Below are 17,281 nucleotides of genomic sequence, written 5' to 3' on the forward strand. Positions count from 1 at the left end.
GTTATGGGACATATCCACTAAGGAATATCATGCAACTGTTAAATAAAACAATCTTTGATATGAATAGTTTTTTTTTTCAGCATGGAGAATAAGGTGAATGACGTGAATGGAGATATATAGGGTTAATATGAGAAGAAAAGGGAAGGTGAAAGAAAATGTTCGAAAAGAAAAACATCAACTGAAAAGATTGCCTGATATATCTGTAATTACGCTGATGTAATTATGAATATATGTATAGGTATGAATTAACATTATTTGATACAATTTTGTTTTTGTTTAGCTTCACATTTTTAAATGGCCTTTACTTTGTACATTATCAAATGTTTTTGATTCATGTAGGTTAAGTAAATTTATATCTGCGTCATGTGTTTCTTTTGCATTATGAAATTGTCCTTATAATATTTATATTTCTATTTTTGCTTACTCTGTTATTACATTTAATATTTACTTATTTGTTTATCTTCATGTAGCCCCATTACTTAATTTAGTGTTTGTTGTGATTAAATCTTAACTGGTGCCTCTCAATTTGTGAATTAAGTTTTCTTCACTTTCCCACTGTCGTGATCACACTTACCCTCATTTTGCTCTTACATTGAGGATAATTCTCTATATTTAATACATTTAAGTATAAACCATGTTTAGTAAGCACATAATTATTTTCTTTTTATTAGTAGTGACTCTTCCTTCCCCCTTTTTTCCTCCTCCTCATCCTCCTCCTCCTCAATATTTCTTCTGGAGACCAAAATCATTTTGGACTGTACTGCATGATCTAGTGATCCATATTCCATGTTGATCCTCTTTTTTTATCTTGTTGTTCATTTCTCTTGTTTCTGTTTGTTTCTCTTAAAGCCTATCCTCAGTATCGCTGATTGTATTTGCTGTTGCTGTAATTGTTTTTCATTTATATCTCCCACTAAAAATTAGCTTCAGATACTATGTTATTCATTTTTCTGCACCACATATCTTTTTTGGTCACTTATCATGTGACAGAAGCAAGGTCTGTCAATATATTCAAAATATATGTTATATTTTAATCTTTTCTGTTTTATGAAGATTATTTTAATGCTAAATATTCCTTGGACATTTTTATCATTTTCTTATTCTTATAATTCAAATTCTTGTAGGCCTGTGCTGATATAAGTTTTCCTTTTTCATAAACAAAGAGATCTCTGGCCAGGTCCATGTTGCATTGTAGGCCCCAGCAATGATCATTTTCAGTCCTGAAAGCCTGTGTAGCAACAGATGCAATAGAAATCAAAGCTCTGAAGCTGGAGGCTAGAAAGGTGTACCAAGCACAGTTCTTGGTACACTGAAGATTTCTATCCAAGGTTCTAGTAATATTTACTTTTAGATAGAAATTCTCAGTTTAATTTTTCTGGCTTATCCTGGTATGAGCCTGGATGAGAAAAATCTATTATGAATAAAATGCTGATTTCTGTTGATAGAGGAGAGTTAAAACCTGAATACAACAAACCTTCTTAATAAAACTGATGCTGCCAGAATATGGTGGTGGAGTTACTTTTGCCTCATTCCTCAGTGTAAAATATAGACACGACTAGAGGCAAATCATATTGATTGGGCAGTTGAAGGACCTGAGCAGTGCCATTAATTCCTGGGGACCATGTCTTGTTTTGTACTTACAAAATGGAAGTGAAGAAACAAGTTCCCTCAAGTATCTAACTCTAAAGCCGAACCCATTAGTTAAGATGATTTTTTGAAAATCCTTAACATTATATAAAACGCTCTACTTAATTATTATTTTTAGTAGATGCAGTTGTTGCATAAAATAAGTGTTTTTCAATGGACACAGCAAAGTCCTGGTTTCCAAAGTCATATTAAACTCTCTTATTTTGTTATTCTCCTTAATTTTCTCCTCTCCTCTGATATTCTCTCCATTCACTTTGCTCTTCCCCTTGCAATTCTCTTCTCATTAGTTGCAATTAAAATGTCTCTTCATAAACAGCCACAAGATGGTAGGATTTGAGTAAATTAATGGAGCAATCTGATTGGATTGCCCTGCACTATGGAAAGGAAAAAATGGAAAGAAATTGTTCACATAATTGCCCTATAGTACAGAAAGGAAAAATTAGGGCCTCCTAAAACATCTAGATAAATGGAAATGAATGATAGTAAAGATGGACTTCTAAGGGTGTATTTTTATATGTTACTCTTTCAAAATTATCTTACTTTTTTATTACAAAACCGATATGAGTTATTTTACTCAATTTGGAACATAAAGGAAAGCATATAGACAATGGAAAAAATTCACTTGTTATCTCACCACCTTGAAATAACCATTGTGGAAATATGCATGTATTATCTAAAATATATTTTCTTTTTCACTCTGGGTGTTTTTAACATGGAATTGGGGCCCCATCCATTTGGGAGGCCGAGGTGAGTGAACCACTTGAGGTCGGGAGTTTGAGTCCAGCCTGGCCAAAATGGTGAATCTCTGTCTCTACTAAAAATACAAAAATTAGCCTGGCATGGTGGCGGGCACCTGTAATCCCAGCTACTTCCTAGGCTAAGCCAGGAGAATTGCTTGAACTCAGGAGCCAGAGGTTGCAACCAGCTGCGATCGTGCCACTACACTCCAGCCTGGGTGACAGAGACTCTCAAAACAAAACAAACAAACAAACAAAAAACAAAAAAGAAAAGGAAAGAAATTAGGGCCAATCTTGATATACTTAACGGGTAACCTCTTTTCCCATGCTTAACATTATACCAAATACTTTTTTATTTCATTTTACATTCTGCAAGAATACTTTTAGTGCCATCATGCGAATGCAAATTTAAAACCAATCTGTTCTTATCATGCTTTTGTGTTCTTTCAATTTTTATTATTAGAAATAACTATGTGATACATTTCTGTAGATAAATTTTTTTTCTAAGTACTGATTATACCCTTAGGTTAAAAACAGACTTTAGTCTTTTAACAACAGCTGCCTTCAAGAATTTTTCTTTTCTTTTAAAATAGAATATGTGTGAATGCACCTCAGAGTCCTAATGTATATAAGAGTACTAATTTTCCAAAGTTAAGTCAAACATATTAACTGTTCTTTTTTTTATTTTCTTTAAAATTAAGATACCTAAAGGAACATAAATCAACCACTATTAAAGACTAAGAACTTCTTGATGTCTAACTTCATTTTTTATATAGTACATGAGTAATTAATTCTGTGTCTGATGGGATCCTGCCAACAATTGCATCCAGAATATTCTGGACCAGCTAGATGTTCCTGTGTCCACAGAAAAAAACTCATTTTATGCAACAACTATATCTAGTAAAAATAATACTTAATAAAAGCATTCAATATTATGTTACATATTTTGAAAATCCTTCTTACCAGTGGGTTGGGCTTTAGAATTAGATGCTTTAGGGAACTTGTTCCTTCACTTTCACTTTGTAAGTAGAGAATACATATGGCCATTATTTTTACCTGCTTTACAGTGCTTAAAATATTATGTAATTTATCTATGTTTTCCATTATGAACGTTAAAAGACCTTAGGCTCATTTTTCTTAGCAAACTCGTACTAAAAAGTACTCATGGATGCAATCTTTTTAACAAGTCTAACGCATATGGAATATGATATTTTCTGGACTTAACAGTGGTGCTCATAATTTTATGAGAAAGAACAAGGAAAAGGATTTTATTGTTCATCTTTGCTGTACAAAGAATGCATTTGCTTCCCAATGCAAGGGCATGAGACAGCTTCAGAAAGAATCTCCAATTTACTTGATCATTGAAAGTAAATATTTTTATGAAGTAAAGCTTATCTAAGTTTTCACGTGAGAAACCCATACTAAATGTAACCTCTGACTTCCCTGAAAAGTACGCATTTAGAAAGAGAGTGTATGTTTCTAGCCGTGGTGTTCATCCTGATAAAAAATAAATCCATATGTAGCCTATAATTAACCTATCAAAAATCAATACCCTGGGGCGATTTGAAATTATTTTGTACAAGTTAAAGAACAGTGAAATTAAGGTGAAAAGCACTGGATTCAACCTAGGATTCCTGGAAGGAAGAAAAAATACAGAGCAGGAAGGAAAAAGTGAAGGAACCAAGGATGAGAGATTGGGTTGAATTGTCGTTTGCTTGTACATGAAGTAATATTGCTACTTATCTCTTTTACTTCTTCACCTTATTAGGCGTTTCTGCCCCCACCTCCATCCCCACCCCATATCATGCAGGCTCTGAGATAGAGAATAGGAAGACGATAGGTAGTTCCTGGACACAGGATAATCCAAGATGTAACATTTTATCTTTCTATTATCTTCCAAAGCTGTCACTTAATAATAACTTCTGTCCCTCACCACATGACTAATGCATGCCATGGTCAGCATGAATAACTAGGGAACTATCTTGCAGTAATGGTCCAAGTGTCTGGAGCTAATCAGACAGAAATCTACAAAGAGAAGTTTGAGAAAATTTCTCAAGGCACTTCAGTACATTGATGACCAACTACTAAAGAGAATTCACTGAGAGAGAAAACATCAATACTCTTCCACGAACCTTGTAATTTCCCATCAGTATATGTCTCTGTGGATCACATTCTTTCCAGCACACTTCCATGCTTACAAATAGACTTATTATCATGTGTTTACTTAACGACATAAACGGATCCTTAGCAAAAGAGAGGAAGAAACAAACTACATATTTCAATGACATAAACTGATCCTAAGTAAAAGAGAGGAAGAAACAAATTACATTTCTTTTTTCTTAAAGTTTCAAAAAAACAGTTGTTTTTACAAGATAAAATTGTCAGTTGAAAAATATTTTCTGAACAATTATATTTCAGGCATGAGCTAAAAAGTAGAAATATTAATTAATTATCTTTCTGCAAACTCGAATAAAAGCTTTCTGCAAAAATTCAGTATAATGAATAATTTTCTCATGTAATTTGAACTTGCTTTTAGAGACAGGGTCTTGCTCTGTTACCCAAGCTGGAGTGCAGTAGCTCAATCATGGTTCACTGCAGCCTCAAACTCCTACGCTCAAGCAATCCTCCTGCCTCAGCCTCCAAAGTAGCTGAGCTGGGCCTACAGGTAAGCCCCACCACATCCAGCTAATTTTTAATTCTTCTGTAGAGACAGGGTAGTGCTATGTTAACTAAGGCTGATCTTGAACTCTTGGCCTCAAGTGATTTTCAGGTCTAGGCCTCTCAAAATGCTAGGATTATAGACATGAGCCACTGCTCCCGGTCTTGAATCTTTTCATCTTTTAAACTAGAATGTAAACACACATAAAGGGTTTTTTTGGTTGTTGTTGTTGTTTGTATGTGTGAGTGCACGTGGGTTTCCTGATACATACTCTCTCTTCACATGAAATAGCATGATGGTAGGGTCCTATCACTTTCTACACTGTAATCATATATTTGAGATAACAGAAATTGGGGTTTCTGCAGAATTTATAGCTTACTATGAGCTGTCAAACAACTAGGTGAAACACTGCATTCAATTTACTGTCGGTCATGTCAAACTTTGGTAAAGTCATATTGGAAGTCAGGGATATTTTTAGCCTCTGTCTTGACCTCCCAGATCTTAAGGTCCCATCAGTGTGATATGAACTTGACTATGTTTTATAAGATGTGAAACAGGGCCTGTAATATTTAACCCCTAGTCCTACCTGCCCAAGTACAAGGCAACGTCCTCAACTAAGGCTTAGGACATAAATAAAAAACAACTGGATAATCTGTTTGACATCACCTGTCTTAAAACCTATGCAATGTATGTAGTTATCTCCCCTAAGAATATTGGCCTTACGAGGACATGGGAACAGGACAAACTTCACATTTGGGAGAGCACACTAATCAACAATCTTGTGGCAGTGTGAACTGAGGATAGGTAAGAGATTATCCAAGAGAAACTGAACGGTATTTTCTTTGTGTCTCTCTTTAACGTATTTATTAACATATGTTTATGTGGCTATAGCAAGAGGAAGAAGAATCACTGTGTTGCATTTATTAATTCTCCAATAAGCTCCAGAATAGCGTAGAAACCCTATTAACCAAAGTATTTGGGAGAGGAGTTGATTGGTTAATCAAAAACTGATTTCTTTAAATATAAAAATTTATATTTATTCATTAGTTATTTGTCTTTTCTTGAACCCATGAATTTGTACCCATTGAGTCTTATTTCTTTTTAATAAAAAACACATCCATAATGTATTATCTATACATTTTAATTTGGGCTTTAAAAGGCTGAATAGCGATATATTTCAACCTTCTTTCTGGCACATTTGATCATATGTGCAGAGAATTATCAGGTGATTGTGTAAGTTATCATCATTCATGTGCTGGTGAAAACATAATATACCTATCTTTATTTCTATCTGTTACTAACATAAAGAAGGAATATAAGTTGCATTTTTGTCAATATCTGAAATCTACAGTATTTAAAAATATACTTACTGAATCTTGCGTACTTGGTACGTTACTTGAACTTATTTTATATTCATTAATGTAACTGTAAAATCCTTATAATAATATTGATTTTGAAAACAATCAGTTTTATGTAAAATTTTAAGAAATTTGAAATAATTAAATACATTAACCAATTAACATTTCATATACATAAGAGGTTGTTTTGATTACATAATTTTAGAGCAAAACATCACATCTTTTGAGCCAAAAAACTAACTACACAAGTTAAAAAGTAGTATAAAACAGAAAAATCAAAATCAGATTTCATCACAATTCTGATGTTTATAAAATATTTAGCAGATTCAAAATTATGATATTAAACACTGTAATCATTAAAAGTACACACAATTAAAATAACATTATATTTAGGACATGAGTCTTTAAAAATAACGTCTTTGAAATACTTTGCATCTTATGGAGGTTGAATGAAAGGCAAAATTTCGATACCACTTTCTCAAAATATCAACAAAGAGAAAAAACTAAATAATTATAATGAATTATCATTGTAAGTAAATCTCCTTATAAAAATAAAGAAAAAAATGTTAAAAATTAGAGTAAAATCATCTACAACAAAAACTCTTACTCCTGCAGTAATATCACTTCAAATTAGGCAAATATTTATAATTGCCATCTAAATTCAAACTTTAAAAAATTAAGAACTGAAATTTAACTAAAAAGTGTAGCAATAGTCGATTTTGACACAATTCTAAATTTATGTTTTATATCCAATAATTATATAGATATTTGACTTTGATCAAATTTAATTTTAATACTCAAAATTCTATCATTTAACTTTTAACCAAAATACATATTACCTGCATGTTGAAAAATAGGTATCTCAAACATATCATTACAAAAATGAAATTCAGTTTCCAAAGAAATATCTCTTATCTTCATTTCCAAAAGATATTTTGGAATTTTTACAAGTCTATTTATGTCTAGCACTCTGGCCAAAACCACCACTATCTTTCCCCTACACATTGAGAAGAAACTTTTCAGTGGGTTCTGCACTTTTCTTCTTGCTTTCTTACAACCTCATCACAAGAAGAAGTGATATTTTTAAATAATATCACATAGTGCCCTTTAAACTCCTGTGATGAATTCCCAGTAATTTTCTTTTTAATCTGCATTTCTTACTTCGATCTAAAAAAAGCTCCTTGTACCATCACTTGCCTACCTGTATCTGAAAACTTCTCAATTCACTATTCTACTCACATACATCTCACCAAGCTTGTTCCTGCCTTAGGAACTTGCTTTGTATCCTGATTTGAATGTTTGACCCATAGATTCTCCTGGCTAGAGAAGGATCAGCTTTAATAGCCCCTCTTCTGAAAGGGTCTTCATATCAGTCAAAGGTTCTAAGCCATTTGTAAGTTCCATATTCCTTTGAGACTTGAATGCATGCTAGATACTCCTTCTGTCCAAACTGCACAAATTCACAGACATGGAATTTTTTATACCATTTCAAAGAGTTCACGAAATCTATTAAATATATATATTAAATATATATATGCCCTAGGTATTATGTATATACATATATGCCCTAGGAATTCGAGTACCCCAGTTAAGAACAATGGAACACTCCAATCCCTAAAACAATACTTTGTCATCTCCCTAGAAGTTATCATTGTCTAAAATTACATTTTCATCTGTGTATTTTTTTATCTGCGTTGTACCTATTTTTTTCTCTTGAATTTAATTTTATGAGAAGAGACACGTTTTTTTTCTTTTCTTTCTGATTCACTAAATTCCCAGAATCTGCAGTAGTGCCTAAATTTGAGTAGGCATTCAATAAATAGCTGTTAATAAAGAAACTGATGCATTTATAATTTTATCCTTATCATTTATGAAAATTAGAGGAAAGAGTAAACACAACAAAGAGGCCTGGCTTATGTTGACTTTGGTGTATCCCAGGTTCAAGAAGTTTCTGGGCCTCCCTCCAGAAACTCCAGTGGCTTCTGCTCCTGGTACTTGAGGACCAAGCCATGAAACATCAGCTGACCAATATCTGTGGTGAAGAAGTTGAAGAGCGAAACACCCCAGGATAGAGTAAAACATACTCATTGCAGTGTAACTGAGACCTGATCGTTTCCTGGGAACAGATTGATTTGGAGAAAGTATACAGTGGCCAGAAGAAAAATAAATCAAAGCCTGTGAGTTAGAAAGATTGGAAGATGCTGCAATGGCTTTGAGGTAATTTGAAAGTGGTTTATTTCAATGGGTTAAAAGTATAGTGTTTTGTATCCCAGAGATGTAAGTTTAATTTCCAACCCTGCCATTTACTAGTTGTGAGATGTTGGGTAATTTTATTCAACCATCAAATTGTACAGAATTTGGCTAGCTCGCTGATGAAAATGTTTGACCCTTTCACCCAGCTTAGATTACTGCAAAGTCTCATGGACACCAAGGTTACAACTTTTTACAACTTTATATGTTTCATTACTCAGCTTGTTCTCATGATTCTGTACTCATCCTACCCAATTTCTTTCCCCACTTTTTTTCCAATTCTTCTCTTCATGATTTTGATCTTAAAGATACATAATTTCCACGTGCTATGTGTTTGTGTAATTTTATTCACATTCACGTTACCTAAGTGACCTGCCTATTTGGAATTCTGTTTCGCTGTTGAATGTCTAGACTTTTAAAATCTTCCATAACCCTGTAGGCAATTGGGTTGCCAATCCTAGAATTGTTTGGAAAATTTGTGTGGTATCCCTCATCTCACCATGAGGTGAGTACATTGAGATTACCAATCAGGGCAGGCCAACATGGCACAGATTTGCACCCTGAGACTTTTGTTAAGCACCTTTCTTTATAAGCATCATTATCATCATTATTTTCCCAGCTCACTGAAAAAGTTGTTTTTCCAAATAAGATTCATGTTAGAAATTGGTCTGATTTATTTCTATCAACAATCATGCTTTTCATCATGTCATCATTTTCTCTTTATTGATTTTTTTGTTTTGAATAAGAAATAACTTTTCTGTATAAACAGCTCAACAGAACAGAATATTATATAAGATAGGGACAAGGAAAATTTGTATGCAAAGGGCTGGATAGTAAATATTTTAGGCTTTGTGGGTCATACAGTCTTAATTACAAGTACTAAAATCTGCTGTTTCAGCATCAAGTTGCCATAGACAATTGATAAATACATGAGTATAGCTATCCTACCATAAACCATATTTACAAAACTGATAGGAAGCCAGATTTGGCATGTGAGCTATAGTTTGCTCATTGCAATACAATAACAAATGAAATTTCCCATCATACGCTCTTTATATTTTTAAATTGCAGCTTATTTTTTAAAGAGATACAATACATAATCCTAATTGTGTAGATAATTGGCATATTTCTAAGGTCACTGATGAAAATCACAAGATTTCTCCTCATAACAGTAACCTTGTTAAATCTCTTCATCAAAATACTTTTGACCTCACATATACATAGCCTCAAACCATAACTATATATACATGAAACTGTAGAATTGATCTTTTAATTCCTAAGATTGCTTTAAATGTTTTGCCTGAGTATGAGTGAAAATTTATTAGGATAAAGTAATACTTTGTGTAAGAATTTACAAGAAAAAAACAAACAACCCCATCAAAAAATGGGCAAAGGATATGAACAGACATTTCTCAAAAGAAGACATGCATACAGCCAACAGACACATGAAAAAATGCTCAACATCACTGGCCATCAGAGAAATGCAAATCAAAACCACAATGAGATACCATCTCACACCAGTTAGAATGGCAATCATTAAAAAGTCAGGAAACAACAGGTGCTGGAGAGGATGTGGAGAAGTAGAAACATTTTTACACTGTTGGTGGGATTGTAAACTACTTCAACCATTGTGAAAAACAGTATGGCGATTCTTCAAGGATCTAGAACTAGAAATACCATATGACCCAGCCATCCCTTTACTGGGTATATACCCAAAGGATTATAAATCATGCTGCTATAAAGATACATGCACACGTATGTTTATTGTGGCACTATTCACAATAGCAAAGACTTGGAATCAACCCAAATGTCCATCAGTGACAGACTGGATTAAGAAAATGTAGCACATATACCCCATAGAATACTATGCAGCCATAAAAAAGGATGAGTTCATGTCCTTAGTAGGGACATGGATGCAGCTGGAAATCATCATTCTCAGCAAACTATCACAAGAACAGAAAACCAAACACTGCATATTCTCACTCATAGGTGGGAACTGAACAATGAGATCACTTGGACTCGGGAAGGGGACCATCACACACTGGGGCCTATTATGGGGAGGGGGGAGAGGGGAGGAATGGCACTGGGAGTTATACCTGATATAACTCATCGTTATAACTCAACGATGAGTTGATGCGTGCTGATGAGTTGATGGGTGCAGCACACCAACATGACACATGTATACATATGTAACAAACCTGCACATTGTGCACATGTACCCTAGAACTTAAAGTATAATTAAAAAAATTGAAAAAAAAAAGAATTATAAAACACAAAGTAATGTATCTTCAAGATATAATATAGAGACAAAAATGATATATTCCATTTGCTAATACTTTGTTTTTCTCTGACGTTTGAAAAGACACAGAGGATTTACCAGATTTAAAATTAGCCTCAATCCTGTACAGGTATTTCTTTATCTTTTCTTTTTACTTCCAAATTTCATTACTTATTCAATGGCTCCTACACTTATTGTCAATAAACTAGTTTTTAATTTACAGTTTATTATGCTCTTCTTCATACTGCCCCCACCCAAGAAAAATGTCAATGGCCTTCCACCACCTATACCATGTAGTACAAACTTCTTGGCAAAGAAATTAAAGTTGTCCACAATGTGTTGTCCATTTACATCCTTAAGACTATTTCTTATATTCCTTTGCACAATTAACTGAAACAATCAACTCTACTATGCTCTGAATACATCTTGGGCATTCCCTATTCAATTCATGGATTCATAGGATAGTTTCAGCCTTCAATAGCTTCCATTTCTCCTTTAATCTAAATCTACAATTCATGATTTCTGTATGGATATAGATACAGATAATATAGCTATATGCATTTTCTAAGGAGAAGACAATATTGTTACTGTGTAAAAACCTTAGGTCAGAAGGAAGAAAGCAGAACAGTTAGAAGTCTTTCCTAGTTTTTTTTGTTTGTTTGTTTTTCAGCTTAATCTGGTCTATTTGGCACAGCATTTGGAGAACATCTATAGTGCTCTTCTGTCAGATTCAAAGAGAGCCAGTCAGTCAACATCTTACTTAAGGCACTGAGAATGTGACCACAAATGCCTGCTTCCCATTTTGTAGAGAAATGTTGGCTATAAATTAAAATAAACAAATGAATTAATGAATAAATAAATATTTGACAAGAAAAGAGTAGTAGGACATGGATCAGTTTGACTTAAATGAGCAGCTACCTAAAAATTAGAAATTACTTTGAGATGTGATTTAATTACCAATAATCTTTCTTCTTTTGGGATATAACATCTGTTTAATCCTGCTAGTTTAAACACCATCTTGCTTCTTTGTGTTAGAAAAGGGTGTTTTAATTCTAATTTCTTAAGATTCTTACTAGGTTGATGTGCTCTGATTGGTAAATACAGTAAACTCACCCTTTAATTTCTCTCTCCTGTACCATGATTAGCTTCCACATGTAGAAAAGCAGTCACTCTAGTAGCTATCACACTTTTTCTTTCTCCTTTTCTTTATTCCCTTTCTTCTTCCAGCTTTCTCCTAGACACATGTGCATCTCTCTTCTTAGAAAAGCATCTAGAAAAGACAATTCAGAATGCCAAAAGACCAGGGCAGAAGATCACATGGTTTTGAATATGTCCAACCAGAAGACAAAACACTTGGAGTAAACATAATGTATCCAATAAATGTAAGGGCTGATATGAGAGAGGTAATTATGTTTAGCTCATGTCTTGAAAAAAGTAAAACTAGAACCAACAAAGTAGGAGGCATATTTAAGTCTACATTATCAGTTTTTTTAAGAAAAAAAGTTACCCAACAATAAATTATGCTGCCTACTGAAGAAGGAGGTTTCCTATCAGGTAAAACAGTGAATTTGAGTATGCCAGAGATGTAAAAGAGATACTTATAAATATCTTGGCCATTAATTCTGGCTATTTCGACTCTGCTGTGTTATTCAATACCACTACTTTGATTTAAACAAACAAAATAAATGTACAGCACAATAACTGTCTACAGAAATTTCTGAGGGTGGTAGTTATTGATTTTTTGCTCTCTCACCCTCTTTTCCATCTACCTCTGATAGGAAACATTGCACCTGGTCATCAGTGTGGTCAGATGATACAAATGGAACAAATGAAGACACCTCATGATTGTGTCAAAAGTGATTGCCCTAAGTAGGACCAAGTAGATTCCTTCTCTAGATGATACACAGGCTATGTGGAAAAAAAAGTCCCATTCCCCTGGGCTGCTAAGTTAGATTATTATGATTTGTAAATGCCTGGTAGCTATTTTTTTCTCTGTCAAATCCAGAAAAAGCATGTACAGTAGGTAAATGTGTGACCACACATAAAATATGAGGCAAAAGATAAAAATAAGTAAAACCCCAAAGATGTTGTCAGGTCTCTTTGAATTCTTCCATGCCTCTGTTTAGCTTCATCCCTGTGCTTCCCAGTTATACCATCCCATAAACTTTCTCTTAAGGATCTACTCTAACATAGGGATCAAATCTAATTTTATCAAGCTATATATACCAGGCATATTAAACCATCGATAGTTGGCATTTATAACATACTTGGTGGTCTCTTACCTCTGTAATGTAACCCTAGAGGACTGGAACAAAGAAAATAAACACCTTGCAAATGGCTCTTCTACCCAGCCTGTCTAGCACAGATTAATGGCACTGATAAGAGCTCAAGAAATACTTCACTGTGTGGATCAATCATCTGAATCTGATTAGGACTTTAAAGCTGTTCATCTTAGATATTTTTACTGATATTCCCTTAATGGGAAAAGAGAGTGAACTCAAGCCCTAGAAGTCAGGAGGAGCTTACTCTGAGCTGCCACCACTAATACAATATTTAATGAAATTATCATCTATCTTTTTTAATCATCAAAATTTGCATTAAAATATATGATAGATCATTTTTATTTCAATATAAATACAATATTTCAAAATTTTAATCTATGCTTCTGAAATTGTCCAGTAAAAGGTAATGTACTAAGAAGAAATACTGTGTTTATTATAACATGGATTTGCATCACCTCCAGATATACAGTGTTATAGCCCAAAAAGTATGTGTAACCTTATTTGGGAAAAGCTGGTGGTTGCAACCAGGTTCAGCCGGGTAGAACAAAAAGTGATCTTGCTCTCCAGTAAGGGTTCTTGGAAGGAAATAAATTTTAAGATGTAGCTCATATTTCTAGTCATCCTATACTTTACTAAATCTGGCTTATTTTTTGGTCCTAAATACAAAATATTGTCACACATCTGTCAGAATGTGTCAGGAAAGTTGCCTTACACATGGAATACATGAGAAATATTCAGTTTTACTGATTAAAGAAACTCCGTCAAGCATCTCTTATAATTTACATATAATATTTGAAATTAATACGCTAGCTAGGTGCAGCAGCTCATGCCTGTAATACCAGCACTTTGGGAGGCTGATTGAGTTCAGGAGTTCAAGAACAGCCTGAACAACATGGCAAAACCCAGTCTATACAAAATATATTTTAAAAATTAGTCAGGCACAGTGACACTCATCTGTAGTCCCAGTTCCTTGGAAGGCTGAGGTGGGAAAATCACCTGAGCCCAGGAGGCTGAGGCTGCAATGAGCTATGATGGCACCACTGCACTCCAGCCTGGGCAACAGAGTGAAACCCCATCTCAAAATAATAATAATAATAATAATAGTATGCTGTTTGCTATCTGGAAAACTGTAGTTGTCAGTCTTAAGAGTAAGGTTTCTTGGCCGGGTGCGGTGGCTCAAGCCTGTAATCCCAGCACTTTGGGAGGCCGAGACGGGCGAATCACGAGGTCAGGAGATCGAGACCATCCTAGCTAACACGGTGAAACCCCGTCTCTACTAAAAACTGCAAAAAACTAGCCGGGTGAGGTGGCGGGCGCCTGTAGTCCCAGCTACTCCGGAGGCTGAGGCAGGAGAATGGCGTAAACCCGGAAGGCGGAGCTTGCAGTGAGCTGAGATCGGCCACTGCACTCCAGTCCGGGCGACAGAGCGAGACTCCGTCTCAAAAAAAAAAAAGAATAAGGTTTCTTGAGATACTCATTACAAGTAATGAATCAGGTGAAAGAAAACAAGAAAAAGAAAAAGAAGGAAGGAAGGGAGGAAGAGAAAGAAAGAGAAAGAAAAAGAAAGACAAGAAAAAGAAAGAAAGAAGGAAGGAAGGATGACGGAAGGAAGAAGGAAGGAAGGAAGAAAGAAAGGAAGGAAAGAAGGAAGGAAGAAAGGAAAGAAGAAAGGAAGGAAAAAAGGAAGGGAAAGAAACAATTATCCTCCAAAGACTCTAACTTGGCAAATTTATTTTGGTGTCTTTTTGATCTGCTTTGAGAATTCAAATTACCCTGGGAATTGGATAGAACAGGCATTAGAAGTGGTTACTTTTACCAAGTGGTATCTTGGGAGGAGTCAGACTGAAATTTAAAATGTGATATAAATTATTCACCAGGATGTTAACATTTTAAACAGAGTCTTTTCACATCTCTTATTCCACTGGGATCCACAGTGATCCTCTTAGATAGATAAGACAAGTATCATTATCCCCACTCTATAGATGAGGATATTTATGCCCATGAAAGTTGGGTGAATTGCTCAAGTTAGATAATATTCTAATTATAAAGCTAGAAGTATATCCTGGAGTCCTCTCTTTCTGAGATGTGTCTGTTCACTTCTTTGATGCTGGTTATTCAGAAAAAAGATACTGTACTTATTGATACTCTGGAACTGAGAACTGACAGTACATTTAGATATCACATAATAACTAGACTGTTGTTACCCAGAGATCTTGGCCATAGAATGCTGTTTTCTGTTAAAACAAAACAAAACAAAACAAAACAAAAACAAAAAGGCATAAGGTATAAGTCATATGTAATAACGGATAAATAACGGTATTTTGCAACACATTGCTCAAATATAATGGAAGAACAAATTCTCAGTTCAACATCTTAGAAGTGATATTTTATTTTATTTTATTTTATTTTATGTATTGATATATTTATTGAGATAAAGTCTCACTCTGTTGTCCCGGCTGGAGTGCAGTGGTGCACTCTTGGCTTACTGCAACCTCTGCCTCTCGAGTTCAAGTGACTCCCCTGCCTCAGCCTACTGATTAACTGGGATTACAGGCACACACCACCATGCCTGGCTAATTTTTTTATTTATAGTAGAGATGGGGTTTCGACATGTTGGCCTGATTGGTCTCCAACTCCTGACCTCAAGTGATACAACAGCATCGGCCTCCCAATAGAAAGGATCTTTTATTACCCCTTTTTCTTTCTTTCTTTTTTTTTTAACCATTTAAGCCATTAGTAATACCTTCTAACATGCCTTCAGCATATCCTGAATCTAAAATTTCTTTACCCCATTTACTTTCATCTCTATTTGGACCACTGCAATCACCTCTAAACTCATCTCCCTTTTCTTTTCTTACCTTTTATGTTCTGTTATCTGCAAAAAAGTTAAAACAATCTTCAACATCTGTGAATTAAATTCCTTGACTCTTCTACTCAATAACTTTCCGTGGCTTACCAGCATATTTAGAATAAAACCCACGTTCTTTGCTGTGACAAAGACTAGTAATTGGCCTCCATTATCAATCACGTTCCTTTCCCGTCTTTCTTTTAACAATATGGACACTGAAATTTTAGCTAGACAGTAGCTACATTCCCTAGTTTTCTTCACGGACTAATATAGATACAAATGTGTAAAACCAAGGAGTTACACTATGTACTGTAAGTCTGTTTTCCTTTTTTCTTCCAATGCGATGAAACCCAAACACAGTGGATTAGGATATCTCCGTTGGCAAGGCAACGTGTTTCAAAGACCCAGATGACCGATGCATCAGGGCCACCCACTAGCGTTTGATTGCTCATCTCAAGAACATAATAGGAAGGAAAAATAAATGTTTTCTGTGTCTCAACCACTGTATTTTGGAGTTTTCTACTTACAGTGGTATAGCCTGCACTTACTAATGTCCTGATCAAGATCTGCAGCTATCTACTATTCTTCTTTTGCCTTCTCTGAAATCAGTTTGTTGCAAGCACTCCAAATCAGAGACATTAACTTTTGTCCTCTATGTATACGGAATTTTCTGCATTATTTACAGGTTTCCTATAATTTCCTTATATGGCGCTTCCACTTGGATAATTCAGTTACTAAACATTGATCTAGGCCAGCATCAAGTAGTCAAGAACACAATCCTATATGTGAGTAATATAATTAGGGGCTCTTATCAGCTAATAAGAGTGTGGGCTGTTAACAAAATCTGAGACCAGCGCAGACATCAACAATGGGTCAAGCATGACACAACATAAGTAGGCAAGAAAAAACAGGTGCGTCAACACAGAAGACACCCAGGATACCAAGAAGATGGCATGGAAAGTAAGACGACTGTTACAGATTGAAACATGTCCCCCCAAGATTCATGTGTTGAATACATAACCTCCAATGAGCTTTTAAAAAGGTGATTAAGGCTCAATGAAGTCATTAGGATGGGGCTCTAATCCAAAAGGTGTGGCATTCTTATAGGCATATGAAGAGACAAGAAGAAGAATAAGAGGAGAAAGAGAGCTCCTTCTCCTTCTTTGCCTGCTCCCAGAGGTAAAGCAATTTGAGGACACAGAAAGAAGTCAGCTGCCCAGAA

This window comes from Colobus angolensis, unplaced genomic scaffold, assembly GCF_000951035.1.
Source record: "Colobus angolensis palliatus isolate OR3802 unplaced genomic scaffold, Cang.pa_1.0 Scaffold342, whole genome shotgun sequence".
Classification (NCBI taxonomy): Eukaryota; Metazoa; Chordata; class Mammalia; order Primates; family Cercopithecidae; genus Colobus; species Colobus angolensis.